This window comes from Bos mutus, chromosome 18 (assembly GCF_027580195.1).
Source record: "Bos mutus isolate GX-2022 chromosome 18, NWIPB_WYAK_1.1, whole genome shotgun sequence".
Lineage (NCBI taxonomy): Eukaryota > Metazoa > Chordata > Mammalia > Artiodactyla > Bovidae > Bos > Bos mutus.
The window spans coordinates 32,711,366-32,734,399 of NC_091634.1; positions in this window are offsets into that span (position 1 = coordinate 32,711,366).

Genomic DNA, 23,034 nt, shown 5'->3' on the forward strand with positions numbered 1-23,034 from the left:
GGCCATTTCCTTCTCCAGGGGATCTTCCTGACCAAGGAATTGAACCCACATCTCATGCATTGGCTTTTAACTAGATTTTTTAACTACTGAGCCACTAGGAAAGCCCTACTCTGGTTATACGGTCATTTAAAAAATAAACCAGTTACTAAAGGGAAACATAAATATTGAAAAGGGTGAAAGCCTCAAGTGTGTACCTTGGGAGTTTTCATAAAGGGAGAATATTTGTATAAATATCACTCTGATAAAAAATTATAACTTTATTATGTTGTGTCTCTCTCCTTGCCCCAAGTCATTACCAGCTCTCTTTAAAGATAACTGCCTTTCTGACTCAGTGCTATAGATTATTTTGGCTTGATGTTGAACTTGATATTCAGGAACTGGCACAATATATGATCTTGTGGCTTTGGCTTCTTTTCAGTTTTGTAGTAGAGATTCATCCATACTACTGTAGAACGCAATACTTACTCCTTGGAAGGAAAGTTATGACCAACCTAGACAGCATATTAAAAAGCAAAGACATTTCTTTGTCAACAAAGGTCTGTCTTAGTCAAGGCTATGTTTTTTCCAGTGGTCATATATGGATGTGAGAGTTGGACTGTGAAGAAAGCTGAGCACCGAAGGATTGATGCTTTTGAACTGTGGTGTTGGAGAAGACTCTTGAGAGTCCCTTGGACTGCAAGGAGATCCAACCAGTTCATCCTAAAGGAGATCAGTCCTGGGTGTTCATTGGAAGGACTGATGCTGAAGCTGAAACTCCAATACTTTGGCCACCTCATGCGAAGAGTTGACTCATTGGAAAAGACTCTGATGCTGGGAGGGATTGGGGGCAGGAGGAGAAGGGGATGACAGAGGATGAGATGGCTGGATGGCATCACCGACTCGATGGACGTGAGTCTGAGTGAACTCCGGGAGTTGGTGATGGACAGAGAAGCCTGGCGTGCTGCGATTCATGGGGTCACAAAGAGTCGGACATGACTGAGTGACTGAACTGAACTGACTGATACTTTGTTCATTCTCTTTCTTTTATAGTATAGCAGTATGTGAACATTCCACCACTTATATATCTATTCTCTTGCTTATGGGCATTCAAGAAGTTTTACATTTGGGACTATGATGAATGGCATCACTATATATATATAAGTTATCTAATAGCATTTTTATTGCACACATGTACTTATATGTTTATTTTCCTAGGAGTAGAACAACTAGGTCATAGAGGATGTTTAAGTTCATTTTCAGTAAATATTTCAAAGTGTTTTCTAAAGTAGTTGAACTAGTTTATACTCCCATCTGTATTTTGAGTTTTCCACTTTTCCACATTGTCACCAACACTTCATATCTTCTGGTTTTTTTTAAATTTTATTGTTTTAGCCATTCTTGTTGGTATGTTGTGTTATATAATATCGTTGACGTTAGTATTGTGTTATTTTCAAATTTTTATATATGGTGTATGCTCAGGTGCTCAGTCATGTCCAAATCTTTGTAACTTCTTGGACTGTAGCCTGCCAGGCTCCTCTGTCCATGGGATTTCCCAGGTAAGAGTACTGGAATGGGGTGCCATTTTCTTCAAATATTTATAGTTACTGGATATTCTTTTTGGAAAATTGTCCACTGAAGTCATTCGCCAAGTTTCTTTTTAGTTGAATTGTCTCTTTTCCTTTATTGAAATGCCAGTTCTTTTTATGGGTATAAAAATATAAGGGACGTGAGTATACCTAAGTTGTCATTTTACTCCCTTAATGGTCTCCTTTGATGAAACGGTACTCTTTTTTTTTTATTATTTTATTTTATTTTTAACTTTACAATATTGTATTGGTTTTGCCATATATCTTAATGTAAATGTTGTGCAGGTTACCAAACTTTACATTTTTATATTTGAAGTAGCTCTTTTCATGTCTTATTTAAGGTCAGAAGCATTATATTCTTTATTTATTATTTAATTTGTGTTGTTTTATTATATGGCACCACATCCTTTGAAGTTATTTTTAGAGGGTTGAAGTAATAATTTAATGTTTCAACATAAGCATTCAATTGACCAGTACCATCTATTATGCAGTCTATTTTTCCCCACCTATATTATGGGCTTCCCTGATAGCTCAGTTGGCAAAAATATTCTGCCTGCAATGAAGGACAGCTCAGTTCTATTCCTGGGTCTAGAAGATCCCCTGAGAAGGGGGATAGACCACCCACTCCAATATTGCTGGGCTTCCCATGTGGTTCAGCTGGTAAGGATCCGCCTGCAGTGTGGAAGACCTGGGTTTGACCCCTGGATTGGGAAGATCCCCTTGAGAAGGGAAAGGCTACCCATTCCATTCTCCTGGTCTAGAGAATTCCATGGACTATAGTCCATGGGGTCACAAAGAGTCTGACACAACTGAGTGACTTTCACTTTAATTTTCATTTTCACCCATATTATAGATCTGGTATTCATATAAGCTTAGATCTCTGTCTTTCCTCAGTTGTGTTACATTGACTCATTTGTCTATACTTGTGTTAATACCACAGTGACTTAATTACCTCCAATTTATAGTAAGTGTTGCTGTTTGGTCATGTGAAGTCCCAGGCTTTGTCCTTAGATTTTATTTTGGCTATTCTAGATACTTTTCATTTCCACATAAATCTTAGAAACAATTTGTAGTATCAGTTCAGTTTAGTTCAGTCACTCAGTCGTGTCTGACTCTTTGCAAACCCATGAACTGCAGCACGCCAGGCCTCCCTGTCCATCACCAACTCCCAGAGTTACTCAAACTCATATCTATTGAGTCAGTGATGCCATCCAGCCATCTCGTCCTCTGTCATCTCCTTCTCCTCCTGCCTTCAATCTTTCCCAGCATCAGGGTCTTTTCCAAGGACTCAGTTCTTTGCATCAGATGGCCAAGTATTGGAGTATCAGCTTCAGCATCAGTCCTTCCAATGAATATTCAGGACTGATTTTCTTTAGGATGGACTGGTTGGATCTCCTTGCAGTCCAAGGTACCCTGAAGAGTCTTCTTCAACACCACAGTTCAAAAGCATCATTTCTTCGGCACACAGCTTTCTTTATATTTCAACTCTCACATCCATACATGACTACTGGAAAAACCATACCTTTGACAAGACAGACCTATGTTGGCACGGTAATGTCTCTGCTTTTTAATATGCTGTCTAGATTGGTTATAACTTTTCTTCCAAGAAGCAAGCACCTTTTATATTCAAGGCTGCAATCACCATCTGCAGTGATTTTGGAGCCCAAAAATATAGGCTGTCACTGTTTCCACTGTCTAGCCATCTATTTGCCATGAAGTGATGGGACCAGATACCATGATCTTAGTTTTCTGAATGTTGAGCCTCAAGCCAACTTTTTCACTCTCCTCTTTCACTTTCATCAAGAGGCTCTTTAGTTCTTCTTTACTTTCTGCCATAAGGGTGGTGTCATCTGCATATCTGAGGTTATTGATATTTCTCCTGGCAATCTTGATTCCAGCTTGTGCTTCATACAGTCTGGTATTTTGCATGATGTACTGTGCCTATAAGTTAAATAAGCAGGGTAACAATATACAGCCTTGACATACCTTTCCTGATTTGGAACCATTCTTTTGTTCCATGTCCAGTTCTAACTGTTGCTTCCTGACCTGCATACAGATTTCTCAAGAGGCAGGTGAGGTGGTCTGCTTTCTCCATCTCTTGAAGAATTTTCCAGAGTTTGTTGTGGTACACACAGTCAAAGGCTTTGGCATAGTCAATAAAGCAGAAATAGATGTTTTTCTGGAACTCTCTTGCTTTTTTGATGATCCAATGAATGTTGGCAATTCGATCTCTGGTTCCTCTGCCTTTTCTAAATCCAGCTTGAACATCTGGAAGTTCGTAGTTCATGTACTGTTGAAGCCTGGCTTGGAGAATTTTGAGCATTATGTTACTAGCGTGTGAGGTGAGTCCAATTGTGCAGTAGTTTGAGCATTCTTTGGCATTGCTTTTCTTTGGGATTGGAATGAAAACTGACCTTTTCCAGTCCTGTGGCCACTGCTGAGTTTTCCAAATTTGCTGACATATTGAGTGCAGCACTTTCACAGCATCATCTTTTAGAATTTGAAATAGCTCAGCTGGAATTCCATCACCTCTGCTAGCTTTGTTCGTAGTGATGCTTCCTAAGGCCCACTTGACTTCCCATTCTAGGATGACTGGCTCTAGGTTGGTGATCACAGCATCGTGATTATCTGGGTCATGAAGATCTTTTTTGTACACTTTTTCTGTGTATTCTTGCCACCTCTTCTTAATATCTTCTGCTTCTGTTAGGTCCATACCATTTCTGTCTTTTCTTGTGCCAATAATTACATGCAATATTCCCTTGGTATGTCTAATTTTCTTGAAGAGATCTCTAGACTTTCCCATTCTATTGTTTTCCTCTATTTCTTTTCACTGATCACTGAGGAATCCTTTCCTATCTCTCCTTGCTATTCTTTGGAACTCTGCATTCAAATGGGTATGTCTTTCCTTTTCTCCTTTGCTTTTCCCTTCTCTTCTTTTCACAGCTATTTTTAAGGCTTCCTCAGACAGCCATTTTGCCTTTTTGCATTTCTAATTCTGTCTTCTGTACAATGTCATGAACCTCTGTCCATAGTTCTTCAGGCACACTCCATCAGATCTAATCCCTTGAATCTATTTCTCACTTCCAGTGTACAATCATAAGGGATTTGTTTTAGGTCATACCTGAATGGTCTAGTGGTTTTGCCTGCTTTCTTCATTTTAAGTTTGAATTTGGCAATAAGGAGTTCATGGTCTGTGTCGTAGTCAGCACCCAGTCTTGTTTTTGCTGACTGTATAGAGCTTCTGCATCTTTGGCTGCAAAGAATACAACCAATCTGGTTTCAGTATTGACATCTGGTGATGTCCATGTGTAGAGTCTTCTCTTGTGTTGTTGAAAGAGGGTGTTTGCTATGACCAGTGTGTTCTCTTGGCAACACTCTATTAGTGTTTCCCCTGCTTCATTCTATACTCCAAGGCCAAATTTGCCTATTACTCCAGGTATTTCTTGACTTCCTACCTTTGTATTCCAGTCCCCTTTAATGAAAAGGACATCTTTTTTAGGTGTTAACTCTAGAATTTGTAGTATACTTGCTGAGTTTTCAGTAGGATTGACTTGAACCTGCAGATCCTTTGAGGCAATCTCACAATTTTGAGATGTTCAATTTAGGAGTGTGCTACATCTTTCTGTTAGTTGAATCTTATTTAATTCATCTCAGTGATATTCTGTAGTATATTGTGAAAAGGTTTTTCATATTTAGATTGCATTTGGTCCTATATACTTTTATGCTGTTTTCAATGCTTAATTTTATATTTTATTTTATATTTTGTTACTCTCATAGAGGAGTAAAATTAATTTTCATATCAAACTTGCACTCATTTACTTCTGATAGTGTATAGATTCTTTTGGGTTTTCTGTATACTCAATCACATCTATGTGAATAATATACTTATTTCTTCTTTTCTAATTCTTACTCCTTTTTATATTTAATTTCTGTTTGTTTACCTATTAATTAATTTACTGACCTTTGCCTTATTGCATGGCTACAACTTTGAGAAAAAATAGTAAAAAGAAGTTGCTGTAGCATTCTTTTCTAGTTTAAAAATTTGAAGCATATGGATATTTGTAACATATTACTGTTTAATATGAAAAATACGGTGGATTTTTAAAAATATTCTTTATAGAGAAAATATATTGATTCTGTTTTTAGGTTGCTGAAATTTATTTTTGTATGAGTGATCATTGCATTATATCAGACTCTCTGCATCTACTTGTGAGTGAGTGAGTGATAGTCACTCAGTCGTGTCCAGCTCTTTAAGACCCCATCGACTGCAGGCCACTAGGCTCCTCTGTCCATGGAATTCTCTAGGCAACAATATTGGAGTGGGTTGCCATTTCCTTCTCCATGTCTACTTGTATGATCATGTAGTTTTTAATCTTCTTTTACTTTGACAAATTATATTGCTTGATTTTCAAATATCACACCACCCTTGTATTTCTGAAATAAATCTCATTTGTTTATAACACTATCACTTTATGTGTCATTGGGTTTAGTCTGCTAATATTTTGTTTAAATAATTAAAATTACTTTGCTGTGTTCATAAGAAATACTGGCCTATGGTTGCCATCTCTTGTAATGTTCTTTTGGTGACAAATATACATTGATCTTATATATCAAGGTGAGAAGAGGTACCTTAATTACTGTTTGCCAGAGAGTTTTATAAGTTTGTTGCCATTTTTTCCCCAAATGTTTGGATGAACCAGCAAAATCATTTAGAGAATAGTTTTATTTTTTAGAGAATACTTATGTATTTCACTTCTTTAGGACTATATTTTTAGGTCCCTAATATATAATACATAATTTATAAAATTTGATAGATCCTTATTTCCCCTCTCAGCTTTGATAAGTTGTGTTTTTAAAGGAATTTATTAATTTCATCTAATTTATAATGAACTGTTAAATGTATTATCAAAGTCATTACAGGTTTGAATAAAATATCCTCTTATCTTTTCAGTCCATGCATAATCTCTATGCACGTCTTTTATTTTGTTCCTGCAATTGATTTTGTTGCTGCTCTCTATTGTATAAGTATTTTCCATTCCATTGGTTTCTGCACTTTATCTTATTCCCTTTTTGTTTTCCTGGCTTCTTGATATGAAAGCTTAAACCACCAATATTCAGCCCCTCTTTTTTTTTTTTTTAATATAGGCATGTAGACTTTATTAGAGTAGGAAATGGCAACCTACTCCAGTATTCGTGCCTGGAAAATGACATGGACAGAGGAGCTTGGTGGGCTATAATCCATGGGGTCACAAAGAGTCAACAGAACTGAGTGACTGAGCACCAGACTTTATATTTTCCTCTAACCTCTAGTTGCATTACTCAACTTTTGGTAAATCATAAAATATCATTAAATTCAACATATTTTCAAATTTCCTTTTTAAATTCTCCTTTGACCCAGGAAGTTGCTTCACATGTTCTTGGTTCTTTTATTCTCTCTTTTCTTGCCCTCTGATTAATCAATTTTTTTTAATTAAGCTGTTTCTTTTTATTAGCTTTTTAGTTAGAGCATTTTTACAATTTTTATATTGGTTTCACTATATGCACCTTGACCTATTAGAGTCTAATATTAATACTTCTCTCATTTCCAATATAATGCTAAGGTTTCTATCATTGTAATTCCTTGGAAATCTTTCTTAGCTTTTCATGTTAAGAGTGTCATTCAGTTAAACCCTAAACCCCATAAAATTACCCTTATAACAATAATTTTATTATTATTTTTGTAATCAATATTCCTTGCATATTTACTTGTCCTCTCTCCACTCTTTCTGCATTTCCACACATATACCACAAATGCTCAGGGGAAGACTCCCCTTAGTATTTCTTTCAGTTTGTTTTCTGGCAGCAAATGCAATGCTTTTATATATTGAGGGAAAAAAAACTGTTTGAAAGACCTTTTTTGTGTGTATACAATTCTGGTTTGCAGTCATTTTCCTTCAGCACTTAAAATATGGCATCCCTTTCAACTGTGACTTCCGTCTTTTCTCTTTAGAAGTCAGATGTCAGTCATATTGCTATCCAGATTTCTCTCACCCACCTTCCTGGACCGCTTTTAGGATTTCCTCTTTGTCTTTGGCTCTGAGCAGAATGACTGTGGTATAGCAAGGGGTGGTCTTTCTTAAGTTTATCCTGCTTAGGTTCTCTGAGTTTTTTTGAATCTGTAAGCTCATCTCTTTAATCTGTTGTAGAAAATATCTTGACCTTTACTTTTTTGACTAAAGTTCTTATCCCATGTTTTTTTATCCTCTCCATATGGGCCTCCAGTATGATAATATATTTAAGAACTTTTCACCATGTACCACAGCTATCTTACACATTTCTGGAATTTCTTTTTCTACCCACCTCCTTTTTATTTTCTTCTTTGTGAGCTTTAGTCTGTATATATTCTGCTGACTTTCTTCTAGCTCATTAATTCTCTCCTCACTTAAAACCACTATGCTATTTAATTGATTTTGCAGTAGTTATGGGGGTTCTTAATACCAATTAATGTTTGTTTTAGTTCTAGAAATTTGAGTCTTTGTTTTTTCAAGTCTCTAGTTCTTCAGTAATTTCTTCATCATATCTTTTCCTTTTCTTTAATATATTAATTAACCATATTTAAAAATGCTTATGATAAATTAATTATCTGGATTATGTAGCAATTCATATATATTTATATTTTTATCTTGATCTTGTTTTTCTAAACCTCATATGGTTTGACTTAATGCCAGATGTCAAGTTCAAAATGTTGTAGAGGTTTTGAATGATATTGTCTTACTACCAAAGGATTTTATTTTCATCTGACTATCCTCTGGGAAGTAGTTAAGGAGCAAATTAACACAGTCTAAAGAGGGACTTAGCTGACTTAGGCAAATTCCATACCTGAAAACAAAACATGTCTGTCAACCACTGGTTTGCTCTCATTCCTAGTGTATTTATTCAGGTCTCTCTTCATGAACAGATACTAAATTCTAATGATTGCCCCAGCACGCTGAGATCACAAAAGTTCCACTATATATGTCAGCTCCTCTTGGCTTGGTTTCTTGCCTTTTGCTCAGTGCAGCTGAAAAATAAGCAGACATGTCCAGGTGAAATGTGGGGCAGAATGAATGACAAAAATGTGACCATCACCTCTGTGAACCTCCCTTCTCTCTTAGCTCTTCACCCCTCAAATCTGTTCTTGTTGTTGTTCAGTCGCTCAGTCATGTCCAACTCTTTTCATCCTCATGGACTACAGTACTCCAGGTTCCTCTGTCTACCACTATCTGCCCGAGTTTCCTCAAATTTATGTCAGTTGAGTCAGTGATGCTGTCTAAGTATCTCATCCTCTGCTGTCCCCTTTTGCTTTCAGTCTTTCCCAGCATCAGGGTCTTTTCCAACAAGTCGGCTCTTCACATAAGGTGGCCAAAGTACTGGAGCTTCAGCTTCAAATCTCACCTCATATAATTAGGTGTTGCCAGTGTGTTCAGAAAGTTTTTTTTTTTTTAATTTGGTCTCTCATTTTTCCCTAGTAAAAATGTTGATATGTCACTAAGTACTCCAGCACAACCAAACAAAAGACATCGATGATATAGATTCGATTGCAAGTGTTGTACAGTTTTTGTATTTTATTTCGTATAATGAATGAGATATCTCTTACAAGTGCAACAGTGACTGTTGCATTACCTACCAGTTTGTGTTTATAGTGTTTTCAACACAAAAGTAAATCTGAAAGAAATGTAAATGCTTTTCTATGTAGGAGCCTATGATCTGAGAACTATTGTGTTTTGGGAGAAGAAAAAAAAAAAAGACCTATTATGTTCTAAAAGAGGGCTGAACTGGGGACTTTTAGAATGCTACTGCTGACTTTAGTTAAGTTCTAAAACACTGCCACTCTGTGGTAACTTGGAGACATAGCAGCATCCTGTATATTTCTACAGATAAGGATCCCCTAGCAAGTTACTTCTAAATTCTATTTCCCTGTTATTCAGGAAGCTGAAATTTCCTCATTCAGTGAATCAGCTACTTCATACCCATTTCCATGCACCTCTCTCCCAATCCAGGTTTCCAGTCTGAGGTGCAGCCAATGGGCTATTCGCTTTGAGGGAACTTGAGCCAATGGCAAAGTACTAAGGCTCCAAGTCCCATAAGTTTCCATTTAGGCACTAATACTTGTGAGTGGAGAGCTTGCCAAGTGGCACAGTGCTAAAGAATCCACTTGCCAATATAAGATATTCAGGAAACGTGGGCTCTATCCCTGGGTCAGGAAGATCCCCTGGAGGAGAAAATGGCAACCCACTCCAGTATTCTTGCCTGGGTGACCCCTTGGACAGAGGAGCCTGGCGGGCTACAGTCTATGGAGTAGCAAAGACTTGGACACAACTGAGCAAATGAACACACGGACATCTGTGAGTGGAGGGGTCTAGAACTTATTACTTACCCTCTTTCGGTATCAGTTTTGTCATCTGAAAAATAAGGATTTTAGCAGGCATATTCACTTCATGAAAATTTGTTGAGCTATATACTTTTTCTCTCTGTGTGCTACATTTTAATAGAATTAATTTTTGAAAGATGTTAATATTTATTTAAATGTATCTTTTAAAGAATTGGTCTGAACATTTAAATGTATACTATCCTCCTTACAATGATGCCTGCACTGATCTCTATTCGAAAGTCTATAATCTTCCCTCATCATCTCCATCTCTACATATCCATACATACATCTCCTCTGTTCTGTTCAGATTTCTATTTTTTTTTTCCTACAGCACTTTGATCAGATAAAATGTTATATGATGGGCGTGTTGCATATTTTCTCACTTCACTTTGTAGAATGTAGCTTCCCAAGGGCGGGGGTGATAGTTTGGTTGGTCTACAAGTGCTTAGAACAGTGTCTTGTACATAATGGTTGCTCAAAATCATTTGGTCCTCACTGGACTCCATTGGTGATCCAGCGGTTAAGACTCTGGGCTTCCAATGCATAAGGTGCGGCTCCAATCCCTGGTTGGGGAGCTGGGATCCCACATGCTCTATGGTGCTACCAAAAAAAAAAATGAATGTTCAGTGCATGAACAGGAAGCAAGCATAGGTATTGGTACATAACAATAGCTCACATTTAAAGAACTTTTTTTTTTTAATATATTTGACATTTGTATATTAACAGCCTTTCCTTTTCATTGTTATTTTTTTATTTATTTTATTTTTAAACTTTACATAATTGTATTAGTTTTGCCAAATATCAAAATGAATCCATCACAGGTATACATGTGCTCCCCTTCCTGAACCCTCCTCCCTCCTCCCTCCCCATACCATCCCTCCAGGTCGTCCCAGTGCACCAGCCCCAAGCATCCAGTATCGTGCATTGAACCTGGACTGGCATCTCGTTTCATACATGATATTTTACATGTTTCAATGCCATTCTCCCAAATCTTCCCACCCTCTCCCTCTCCCACAGAGTCCATAAGACTGTTCCATACATCAGCGTCACTTTTGCTGTCTCGTACACAGAGTTATTGTTATCATCTTTCTAAATTCCATATATATGCGTTAGTATACTGTATTGGTGTTTTTCCTTCTGGCTTACTTCACTCTGTATAATAGGCTCCAGTTTCATCCACCTCATTAGAACTGATTCAAATGTATTCTTTTTAATGGCTGAGTAATACTCCATTGTGTATATGTACCACTGCTTTCTTATCCATTCATCTGCTGATGGACATCTAGGTTGCTTCCATGTCCTGGCTATTATAAACAGTGCTGCGATGAACATTGGGGTACACGTGTCTCTTTCCCTTCTGGTTTCCTCAGTGTGTATGCCCAGCAGTGGGATTGCTGGATCATAAGGCAGTTCTATTTCCAGTTTTTTAAGGAATCTCCACACTGTTCTCCATAGTGGCTTTTTTTGATTAGGATTTCTGCTGGAGACTTTGTTCCAAATCTTTAATACAGCTTGTGGATGAGAAGGTGCTGCTAAGTAGATGTCATAACTTCAGGTATTGCCTAGGAGATGCAATTTTAAAAAATCACTAAGTTGTACACTTTAAAAGGTAAATGTTATGGTTTGTAAGTTATATCTCAATAAATCTGTTATTAAGTAGATGGTGAGTTCTTCAGAGAGAGAAAAAAAATTTAGCTCCTGGTCTGACACTAACTCACTTTTTTATTTTATAATAGGATGCTTTTCCCTAGTTCTTAATTTTCTGTATGCAAATTGACTGTGTCCATTAAGATGAAATTCTAAAATCTCTTCCAGGTCTCGTACCCTGCCTTTTTTAAAAAATAGATTTCAACAAAGATGGAGAGAAAAGAAGGTATCGTGAGTTTTGTGCCCACCTTGCTCTGCAACCAGGAGCACACCCACTGGGAAGCACCGAGTTTAGAGGCTGAGCTCCTTTTTATATGAGCTTCCCTGGTGGCTCCAATGGTAAAGAATCTGCCTGCGGTATGGGAGACCTAGGTTCAATCCTTGGATTGGGACGATCCCCTGGAGGAGGACATGGCTATCTACTCCAGTGTTCTTGCCTAGAGAATTCCATAGAAAGGAGCCTGGTGAGCTACAGTCCTTGGGGTTGCAAAGAGTTAGACATGATGAGCCACTTTCACTTTCTTTTTTGTATATTTCAATGTCCTATACATGCAACTCATATGTATCCACACATGCATACACATATCTCATCTAACTTTGTTGGATGGGGAGCCAGACAATGAGTATCATTTCTTGGTTTCCAAAGACTTTACCAGAAACTCTTTTTCCAGCCCAGAAAAGTAGATCCTAGATCCCAGAGGCACTGATTCCTCTGTCTGCAAAACAAAGAGTACCTTAGGGACCATCTGGGATCTCAACACTTAACAAAATTAGCTGGGTTTAATTTGAGTGAATTAGAAAACTCTTGATGTCACAATGAGAGAATGTTCATATTACCTAATTAACGTGCTTTATTAGGAGAGTGGTGACTGCTGAAGTCCGTTGAACACCCAGCCATATGGGCATATGAAGCACAGATCAAACAGGTCTCTTTGTAATTATGTTAATAGTTACTTTTTCTGTTTTTCCTCATTTTCATCAAAGCCCAATGCAAAACATATTTCCTGGATTTTTAGCAGAGTGTCAAGTAATAGGCACTGTAAATGGAGTTCAGGTATCAAGGCCACCATTTACTGGACACGTGTCTCCTGCCCAGTGATTCACCCCTTTTGCTGCTTCCCCAAATGTCCTTCTATCTGCCTCATCTGAGACACCTCAGCTCTGTGGCTGTGGCCTTTTCTTGGCCATATGGCTGCACCCAACTCCTCATGGTAGTATGCCTCTTTGATATACCGTCAGCACAAAATCCTTTCCTAAATAGGAAAGTGCAACATGTATAATTTCCTCATTAAGTCAATAGACAAGGTCACTCTGTGTTAAATGGATTAAAAAGCACATTCCCACATGTTACATAGATGCACTGACATTTCAAAGCCATCCAAAAGTCACTTCCTTAGCCTTTCTGACCAAAGGAGAAAGCATTTAATAAACACAATTGCTTTCTTTTGAAGATTTTTTTTTTTTTTTGATGGGGGCCATTTGTAAAGTCTTTATTGAATTTATTGCAATATTGTTTCTGTTTTATGTTTCTGTCTTTCAGTTGGTGAGGCCCATAGGATCCTAGTTTCCCAAGCAAGAATGGAACTCCCTCCCCCGCCCCCACCTTGCCATTGGAAAGCAAAGTCCCAACCCCTGGACTACCAGGAAAATCCCCAGGATTACATTTTCCCCTCTTTCCAGGTAGTATGCAAAGTGGTATGCACACTCTGAAAAAAAACAGGAAGTCAATATGCTCCTTTGTTCTACTTTCAAAGTAAAAAACAAAATAAAACAACAACCACTGAGCCTTAGAGAGAGCAGGAAATTGATCAAGTCAGACTCTCTTTGGTGTCTTTTTAGGCCTCCTAGTGGGAAGGAAATGGCAACGCACTCCAGTGTTCTTGCCTGGAGAATCTCAGGGACGGGGGAGCCTGGTGGGCTGCCTCTATGGGGTCACACAGAGGCGGACACGACTGAAGTGACTTAGCAGCAGCAGCAGCATCTTGCAGTCTACTATTCAGCTCTGCCTGGCATGCAGTCGAGATTCAGCAAATTTTTTTCTGTTTTTTTTAATGAATGTTTGTGTAACACTTTTACATAGACTAATTATTTATTCAGAATGTTGACTTAAATAATCGGATGGAGTGTAAGGAAGGGAAACCCCAATAGCTGAAGGGAAGATGAGCTTATAATATAGGTTTATAATTAGAAAACAAATCTCCCTGCCCAATGAGTACATGAATGAGCTGTCAGGAAACTGAAATGAGGCCCAGAAAACAAGTATCACACAATCCCTTGGGGCTATTGCTGTGTACAATGTCAAGAGAGACAAGGAGAGCAAGAGAGAGACAGACAGATAGATTGATCCTTATCTGTTTAATTCAGATCCAAATTCACTCTTTCCTTTGGGTATTTTGAAATACCCAGAAAGGGAGGATAGGAAGCAAAGAAGTTCTGGTTTTATAATTCTTGCAATATATAAAATACATTTTCATATCTCCAGAAAATAGGATTCCAAACAAGATAAAGTTGGTATTTTCAATTTGGAAATCACGATGTTAAATGCCAAATCTATATGTATTAATCTGTCTTGATATGGGGAATCCTCTCTCAACCCTTCCTTCATCCTGATGCCCAGCTAGGGCCTGAAGCTACCTTAATACTGAAGCTGCTTAAGTTTGAGCAGCTGTCATGAGACACTGTTTTTATGATTAATTCAATACTAGCCATCCGTCCTATCTTGAATCAAGCTATGTATAATAATCCATCTTCTTTTTCATTTGTTGTCAGCATCTATTCAAATTATAGAAGGTATTTGCTATGAGACATTTAGGACCACACTTTAAGTCATTGAGTGTCATCTATTTGGGGAATAACATCACTTAGCATGCCTCTTGAGGAAATCTACATTTTTGAAAATTAAGCCACATGTCTTAGCTATTAGTACTTTAAAAAAAAATTTTATTTACTTATGTATCTTTGGCTGTGACAAGTCTTCACTGCTGCACAGGCTTTTCTCTAGTTGCAGAGAGTGGGGGCTACTCTTCATTGCTGTGACCAGGCTTCACATTGCGGTGACCTCTCCTGTTGCGAGTATGACCTCTAGGGCCATGGGCTTCAGTAGCTGCAGTTCCCAGGCTCTAGTGCATGGGCTCAATAGTTGTGGCAAAGGGGCTTCGTCACTTTGTGGCATATGGAATCTTCCCAGTCCAGGGATTGAACGTGTGTCGCCTGCATTGGCAGGCAGTTTCTTACCACTGGACCACCAGAGAAGCCATATTAGTACTTATGCCTTTAAAAATATATATGTAAGAATACTGAAAATAAAAGGTGATAACTGTTAGATATCAAGATGAATTCTGCAAGGCAAATGTTGCTTCTTTTACAACCAGGATTGTCATGTATGCACTTGACTAATCTAGGGGTCATCGTTCCCTTTGTAGTATGTAGACATGTATATTCATTACAACTATTTAACAACTGCTACTGCTGCTACTGCTAAGTCGCTTCAGTCGTGTCCGACTCTGTGCGACCCCAGAGACGGCAGCCCACCAGGCTCCCCCGTCCCTGGGATTCTCGAGACAAGAACACTGGAGTGGGTTGCCATTTCCTTCTCCAATGCATGAAAGTGAAAAGTGAAACACAAGTCGCTGAGTCGTGTCTGACTCCTAACGACCTCATGGACTGCAGCCTACCAGGCTCCTCCATCCATGGGATTGTCCAGGCAAGAGTACTGGAGTGGGGTGCCATTATTTAACAACAGATGATTGTAAATAGTCTTGAGGAAGAGAAGAGTCTTTGTCTATTTTCTACCAATTTCCATAAAGGAGGATGTTTGTTTAACACTAGAATTATTCTAAGCCATAATTTTCCTACTAAAATGGTGTTCCTGGATTATTCTTCTGCAATCCCATATCTTTCCTCTTATAGAATTTCTCATACCTTGTTATAATTATCTTTGAATAATTCATCTTTGAATCTCCAGTTCCTACCTCTAATATACATAGATAAATGTTGAATGACTGGATAGATGGTAAGAAAACAACTCACCTCGAAATAAGTAGAAAATCATCTAACAGTTGCTTCAGAAAATAAATGAGTTATAAGAAAATATAAACAAAATAACAAAGTGGGCCTTTATTTGTTCATAACCTCTAACTCAGCAAACTCCTAGCCTCTGATTGAACAGTAATCAAATATTTCCCTCATCAAAATTCTGTCATTTGAGAATATGCTGGCATATAACACACCGATTAGATATGACCCATATCCTTCAAAATATAGGAAGAAAGGGCAATACTATTGTATTTATTTTGTGTTATTGATAATTATTTGGGGAAGAGATAAATTTAGATGGTTCAAAATCTGAAAGGTACAAAACGATAGACCATAAAAGTCACCTATCTGCTTCTGTCTCCTGCCACTCAATACTTGTTGCCTTGAAAGCAGTGTTCCCAATGTATGTTGTACGTTTATAGAGGCAGCCGCTATATATTTATACAGCTGCTGTAACAAATAACAAAGTTAATACAATACATCTTTAGTATCTTACAGTTTTGTAGGTCAAAAGCTGACTAGGGACCACATTTTTTTCTGGAGGATCTAGGGCATTCATTTCATTGCCTTTTCCAGCTATTAGAGGTCTCCTGCATTCCTAGGTTGTGACTTCTATCTTTAAAGCCAGCAGTGATGGGTTGAGTCTTTCTCATGCTGCCATTTCTGTTTCTCTGACTACAGCCAAGAAAGTCCTCTGCTTTTAAGGATCTATATGATTAGATTGGTGAGGCAGGTAAAGAACCTGCCTACCAATGCAGGAGACATAAGAGATGCAGATTTGATCTCTGGGTTGGAAAGATCCCCAGGAAGAGAGCATGGCAACCCACTCCAGTATTCTTGCCTGGAGTATCCCTTGGAGAGAGGTGACTCCTGGGTCACAAAGAGTCAGACACAACTGAAGTGATTTAGGACACATGATTAGATTGGATATATCTGGATAATCCAAGATATATCCCCATATCAAGGTCCTTAATCTTATCACATCTAAAAGTTCATTTTGCTATATAAGATAATATATGACAAGGTTTCAAGGAGAATTAGACAAGGGACAGCTTTGGAAGCTATCGTTCTGCTTACTGCAGTGTTTTCTGAACAGATGTGTAGACACACACACACACCCCTCACCCAGCTACATAGTTTTCTGTTGTTTATTATTTGTTTTACTGAAGAAATACATCATACTTTATTTGACCAAACGTTGAAATTATTTTTTTTTAATCTCATGTTTCTTTAAAGGGACCTTCCTAACTAGAGAGTCATATGTGAGCAGTGAATGAACTGCTTACTACTCTTTCAGCTATTATAAATGTCATCGTGATAAATGATTAAATGATTTGATTAGTTATCAGAATCTTTTCTTAAACTTACAATGTCCTGTGATCTAGCTCCCATCTTTTCCTACTTCTTTCAGATCTTTATTGTTTTTCACTATTGATTGCCCTCAATGGACACATAATCTTATTGGATTTGAGGAGGTGTGGTAGGCATTCAGTCATCTTCCTTTTTTCATTCTCTTCCTGTTATTCCAGTCTGACTGGTCCTATCATAACCATTAGGACACTTACTTTATCATTTTCCTCCTTACTTACAGGCTGTCATGGAAACCTAGTTTATTCAGTATAATTTTCTTCCTGAAATACTGGGCACTACTTAGCTATATGATTTTAATTCTGTCTATTGTATTGGAATCAAGGCTGCTGATCAGTTCAGTTCAGTTCAGTCACTCAGTCGTGTCCGACTCTTTGCGACCCCATGAATCAGAGCACGCCAGGCCTCCCTGTCCATCATCAACTCCCAGACGTCACTCAGACTCACGTCCATTGAGTCAGTGATGCCATCCAGCCATCTCATCCTCTGTCGCCCCCTTCTCCTGCTGCCCCCAATTCCTCCCAGCATCAGAGTCTTTTCCAGTGAATCAACTCTTCACATGAGGTGGCCAAAGTACTGGAGTTTCAGCTTTAGCATCATTCCTTCCAAAGAAATTCCAGGGCTGATCTCCTTCAGGATGGACTAGAGTTGGATCTCCTTGCAGTCCAAGGGACTCTCAAGACTCTTCTCCAACACCACAGTTCAAAAGCATCAATTCTTCGGTGCTCAGCCTTCTTCACAGTCCAACTCTCACATCCATACATGACCACAGGAAAAACCACAGCCTTGACTAGATGGACCTTTGTTGGCAAAGTAATGTCTCTGCTTTTCAATATGCTGTCTAGATTGGTCATAACTTTTCTTGCAAGGAGTAAGCGTTTTTTAATTTCATGGCTGAAGTCACCATCTGCAGTGATTTTGGAGCCCCCCAAAATAAAGTCTGACACTGTTTCCACTGTTTGCCCATCTGTTTCCCATGAAGTGATGGGAAAAGATGCCATGATCTTCGTTTTCTGAATGTTGAGCTTTAAGCCAACTTTTTCACTCTCTTCTTTCACTTTCATCAAGAGGCTTTTTAGTTCCTCTTCACTTTCTGCCATAAGGGTGGTGTCATCTGCATATCTGAGGTTATTGATATTTCTCCCGGCAATCTTGATTCCAGCTTGTGTTTCTTCCAGCCCAGCGTTTCTCATGATGTACTCTGCAAAGAAGTTAAATAAGCAGGGTGACAAAATACAGCCTTGAAGTACTCCTTTTCCTATTTGGAACCAGTCTGTTATTCCATGTCCAGTTCTAACTGTTGCTTCCTGACCTGCATATAGGTTTCTCAAGAGGCAGGTCAGGTGGTCTGGTATTCCCATCTCTTTCAGAATTTTCCACAGTTTATTGTGATCCACACAGTCAAAGGCTTTGGCATAGTCAATAAAGCAGAAAGAGATGTTTTTCTGGAACTCTCTTGCTTTTTCCATGATCCAGCAGATGTTGGCTATTTGATCTCTGGTTCCTCTGCCTTTTCTAAAACCAGCTTGAACATCAGGAAGTTCACGGTTCACGTATTGCTGAAGCCTGGCTTGGAGAATTTTGAGCATTACTTTACTAGCGTGTAAGATGAGTGCAATTGTGCGGTAGTTTGAGCATTCTTTGGCATTGCCTTTCTTTGGGATTGGAATGAAAACTGACCTTTGCCAGTCCTGTTGCCACTGCTGAGTTTTCCAAGTTTGCTGGCATATTGAGTGTAACACTTTCACAGCATCATCTTTCAAGATTTGAAATAGCTCAACTGGAATTCCATCACCTCCACTAGCTTTGTTCATAGTGATGCTTTCTAAGGCTCACTTGACTTCACATTCCAGGATGTCTGGCTCTAGGTGAGTGATCACACCATCGTGATTATCTTGGTCTTGAAGCTATTTTTTGGACAGTTCTTCTGTGTATTCTTGCCACCTCTTCTGAATATCTTCTGCTTCTGTTAGGCCCCTAACATTTCTGTCCTTTATCAAGCCCATCTTTGCATGAAATGTTCCCTTGGTATCTCTAATTTTCTTGAAGAGATCTCTAATATTTCCCATTCTGTTTTTTCCTCTATTTCTTTGCATTGATCACTGAGGTAGGCCTTCTTATCTCTTCTTGCTATTCTTTGGAACTCTGCATTAATATGATTGAATTCCTATCAATTAACTTTATATAATTTTTCATTGTTAAAATATGAAGCTGTATTTGAGCACAAAGTGAATTCATTTTATTATTGTATAAGAAAGCTTGGGCGTTATTTGCTAAGTTCAGGCAACTAATAAAATATTATCACCTGGAATTCTTAGACATTTACAAAAATATTATTTTTAAAAGCTCCTTGATCTTTGCTAGATTTGACCTTTGATTATTAGTTATGAGATTTATCTTTCTACTGCTGTTTTTTCTTCCCTGTCATTTGTTCTTTGCATTATACTATTTAAAAAGAAGTTATTTTTTAATGATGCAATAAAAATTATACCTTCTCTGAGTAAAAACTATAACAGGAGAGAGAGAAATGGTGAGAAAAGATAGAAGCTAACAAGTTTTAGAAGAAAAGAGGGGATTCAATTATTTCAAAAGTCCTTCTTAAGTCATCTGTTTGATATGGGCAAAGTAAAGGGATACCAAGAAACTTTCTATTTATTTTCATACATGATTATACACTTATGTACAAGTCATATCCAATGTCCATATTCTTTTATTTGAATTACAGTTTAGAAACATGTTGTATATTGAGCAAATGCTATGAATTAAAGAACACACACGTTTGCTCTGAAAAAGAAAAAATAGCATTCAACTTGAATATTAGCTGCTCCTTAGGACACTGAGGTACAATTGAAATAAAGAAATTTGTTTAAACCCAACAACTGAACACATAACTGGAGTACCTCTTGGCCATCGATAAAGGGCTCATATTGTTTTCTTTTAACTGTGTTTGTTTTTAAACTGCATGAGGTCTGAATAGACCCAATCTTCAAATCCAATACACATATTTCTATAAACATTGCTTCAGGTTGATCATATTTTGTTACCAGCAGGAAAAAAAGCTTCCATTTCCATGCACAACAAAACTGTACCACGGGAGATGGCAGAATACAATTAGGGAAACTGGTGTCAGTGAAAACCAAAAGCTGTGATGTCTGCATCACCTGACAGCTGGCTGGGGATTTACGTTATATTCAGGAAAATGCAGGATCAAGATTTAGATGGTATCCCTGTTCATAATTCTGTGTCCATGTCGCTTGCACCTTCATAAACACACCCCGGTAGGGGATGTGAGAGGGCATTTTAGAATGAAGATGACATCTTTCTGTCTTTGAAATAATCAGTCCAGCTTGCAAATATTTCTGGAGTCTGGTTCAACTAAGTATGAAGCAGCCCAAATTAAGGCAATGGTCTGTGGGTTGCATGCATTTGCGGCCTTCAGCATTTGAAAGCCGGTTTCTGCTAAAAGTCTGACTACTTAGAATTCAAGCCCTATGCAACTAAGAAACTCCAAAAGAGGTAATGAACCATAAATTATTGCCGTTAGATATTTAATACTCAATCAGTATGTGCTCTCTCAAGCATATCCCACCGGCATTGCATTCATTCTGACAGTGTGGTACTGGTTCAATTACTTTGCTCATTTACAATAAAAGATTAATGAAAAGAGGTATATTTTAGTTCACAGAGATTAATTGCATCCCTTACTTTCCCTACACTAGAAATATTCAACCCATAATCCTGATAGCTTTTGCATCAACAAGTACGTGGAAAATTAATAGACTTTCTTGGGCTGGAAATCTCAGAGGGTTTTCAGATAGAACTATCCAGGGAAAACAAGATTGAAAGCTGGCTTTGGGCTGGAAATGAATTAATTTACCTGCTTCTTTAAATTTACACTTATGACATTTTGAATTAGCCAGTATAAAGATGTGTGTACTGTAAGTATTTTATATCTGCACATTTTCTGTCAAGTATTTGCAAAGCCAATTCCCTTTTGAGATATACTTCTAGCAAATAGAGCCAGGTATGTCTGTGCTTGGTAGATGTTCCATCATTGGAGAAATGTTGACTGTTAACATTGAACAGTTTGTTTTTTCTTCAGAGAATATAGATGCCAAGTGTACTAGTACATTTATTTGGAGTCCTTGTTAAATGAAACCAAACCAAAAAAAAAACACATAAAGTTATTTACTACTGTGAAATCTAGGTTTAAAATTTAAAAGTGATTTCCTGGTAAATAATTCTTAGGTTTCCATGAACTTTGTGAGCGTAGAGAAGGAAATGGCAACCCACTCCACTATTCTTGCCTGGGAAACTCCATGGACAGAGGAACCTGGTCAGCTCCAGTCCACAGGATTGTAAAGAATCAGACACGACTGAGCGACTGAGCACTATATTTTCCAGAGCATTGAAGATAGCAAACAGACATGTCTATGTGGTATATAGCTGTAATAGGAAAAAAAAAATTGTAGAGCCTTATCTATTTCATATTAAGATTGTTTTCAGTCCTTGTTTTACATAATTTTTATAGAAATATATTTATATCATTGACTCCATTTCTCCAGAAGAGGCTGAGGTGAAAAAGGTAAAGTGACTTGTCTTTTATTGTTGTTCAGTCACCGAGGCACGTCTGACTCTTTGCAACCCCATGGACTGCAGCACGCCAGGCCTCCCTTCACCATCTCCTGGAGTTTGCCCAACTTCATGTTCATTGCATTGGTGATGCCGTCCAGCCATCTCATCCTCTGACACTCTCTTTTCCTTCTGCCCTCAATATTTTCCAGCATCAGGGACTTTTCCAGTGAGTCGTCTGTGCCCATCAGATGACCAAAATACTGGAGCTCCAGCATCATTCCTTCCATTGAATATTCAGGGTTGATCTCCCTTAAGATGACTGGTTTGATCTCCTTGCTGTCCAAGGGACTTTCAAAAGTCTTCTTCAGCAGCACAGTTCAAAGGCATCAATTCTTTGGCATTCTGCCTTCTTTACAGTCCAGTTCTCACAATCATATGTGACCAATAGCCTTGACTATACAGCCCTTTGTCAGCAGAGTAATGTCCCTGCTTTTCAACACACTGTCTAGGTTTGCCATCACTTTCCTGCCGAGAAGCAGTTGTCTTCCGATCTCATGACTGCAGTCACTGTCTACAGTGATTTGGGAGCCCAAGAAAAGGAAATCTGTCACTCTTTCCACCTTCCCCTTTCTATTTGCCATGCAGTAATGGGGCTGGATGCCATGATCTTAGTTTTTTTAATATTTAGTATTAAGCTGGCCGTTTCACTCTCCTCCTTCACCCTCAAGAGGCTCTTTAGTTTCTCTTGACTTTCTGCCATTAGCATGGTATCATCCACGTATCTGAGGTTGTTGATGTTTCTCCCACCTATTTGGATTCCTGTTTGTAACTCATCCAGCCTGGCATTTCTCATGATGTGCTCACCATTTTGGTTAAACAAACAGGGTGACAGCAGACAGCCCTATCACACTCCTTTCTCGATCTTGAACTAATCAGTTGTTCCATACAGGGTTCTGTCTACAGTCACACAATTAGCAGATGGCTAAATCTGTCTTCCCTGGTGGCTCAGACAATAAAAAATATGCCTGCAATGCAGGAGACACATGTTCAATCCCTGGGTCAGAAAGATCCCCTGGAGGGAATGGCTACCCACTCCAGTATTCTTGCTTGGAGAATCACAGAGGAACCTGGCAGGCTACAGTCCATGGGCTCACAAAGAGTCGGACACAACTGAGAGACTAAGCACACACACAGCACAGACCTGGCGTCAGACCATTCATTGTCTGCCTCAGAAGTCCATTATATACTGTACCTGCTTTTTGTCTGTCCAGTGGTGACCATAACACCTGGCACAAAATGTTTTGATGATGGAATGCAACAACCAATACGAATGAAAACTAGGAAAGCAGAATTACTATATGTGCAGATGGAAGTATAATATGGATGGATTGGGATTTAACTATGCAAAACTGATCCTTCAATCCTGGTGAAATTAATCCCCTTGGCATTGCCAGA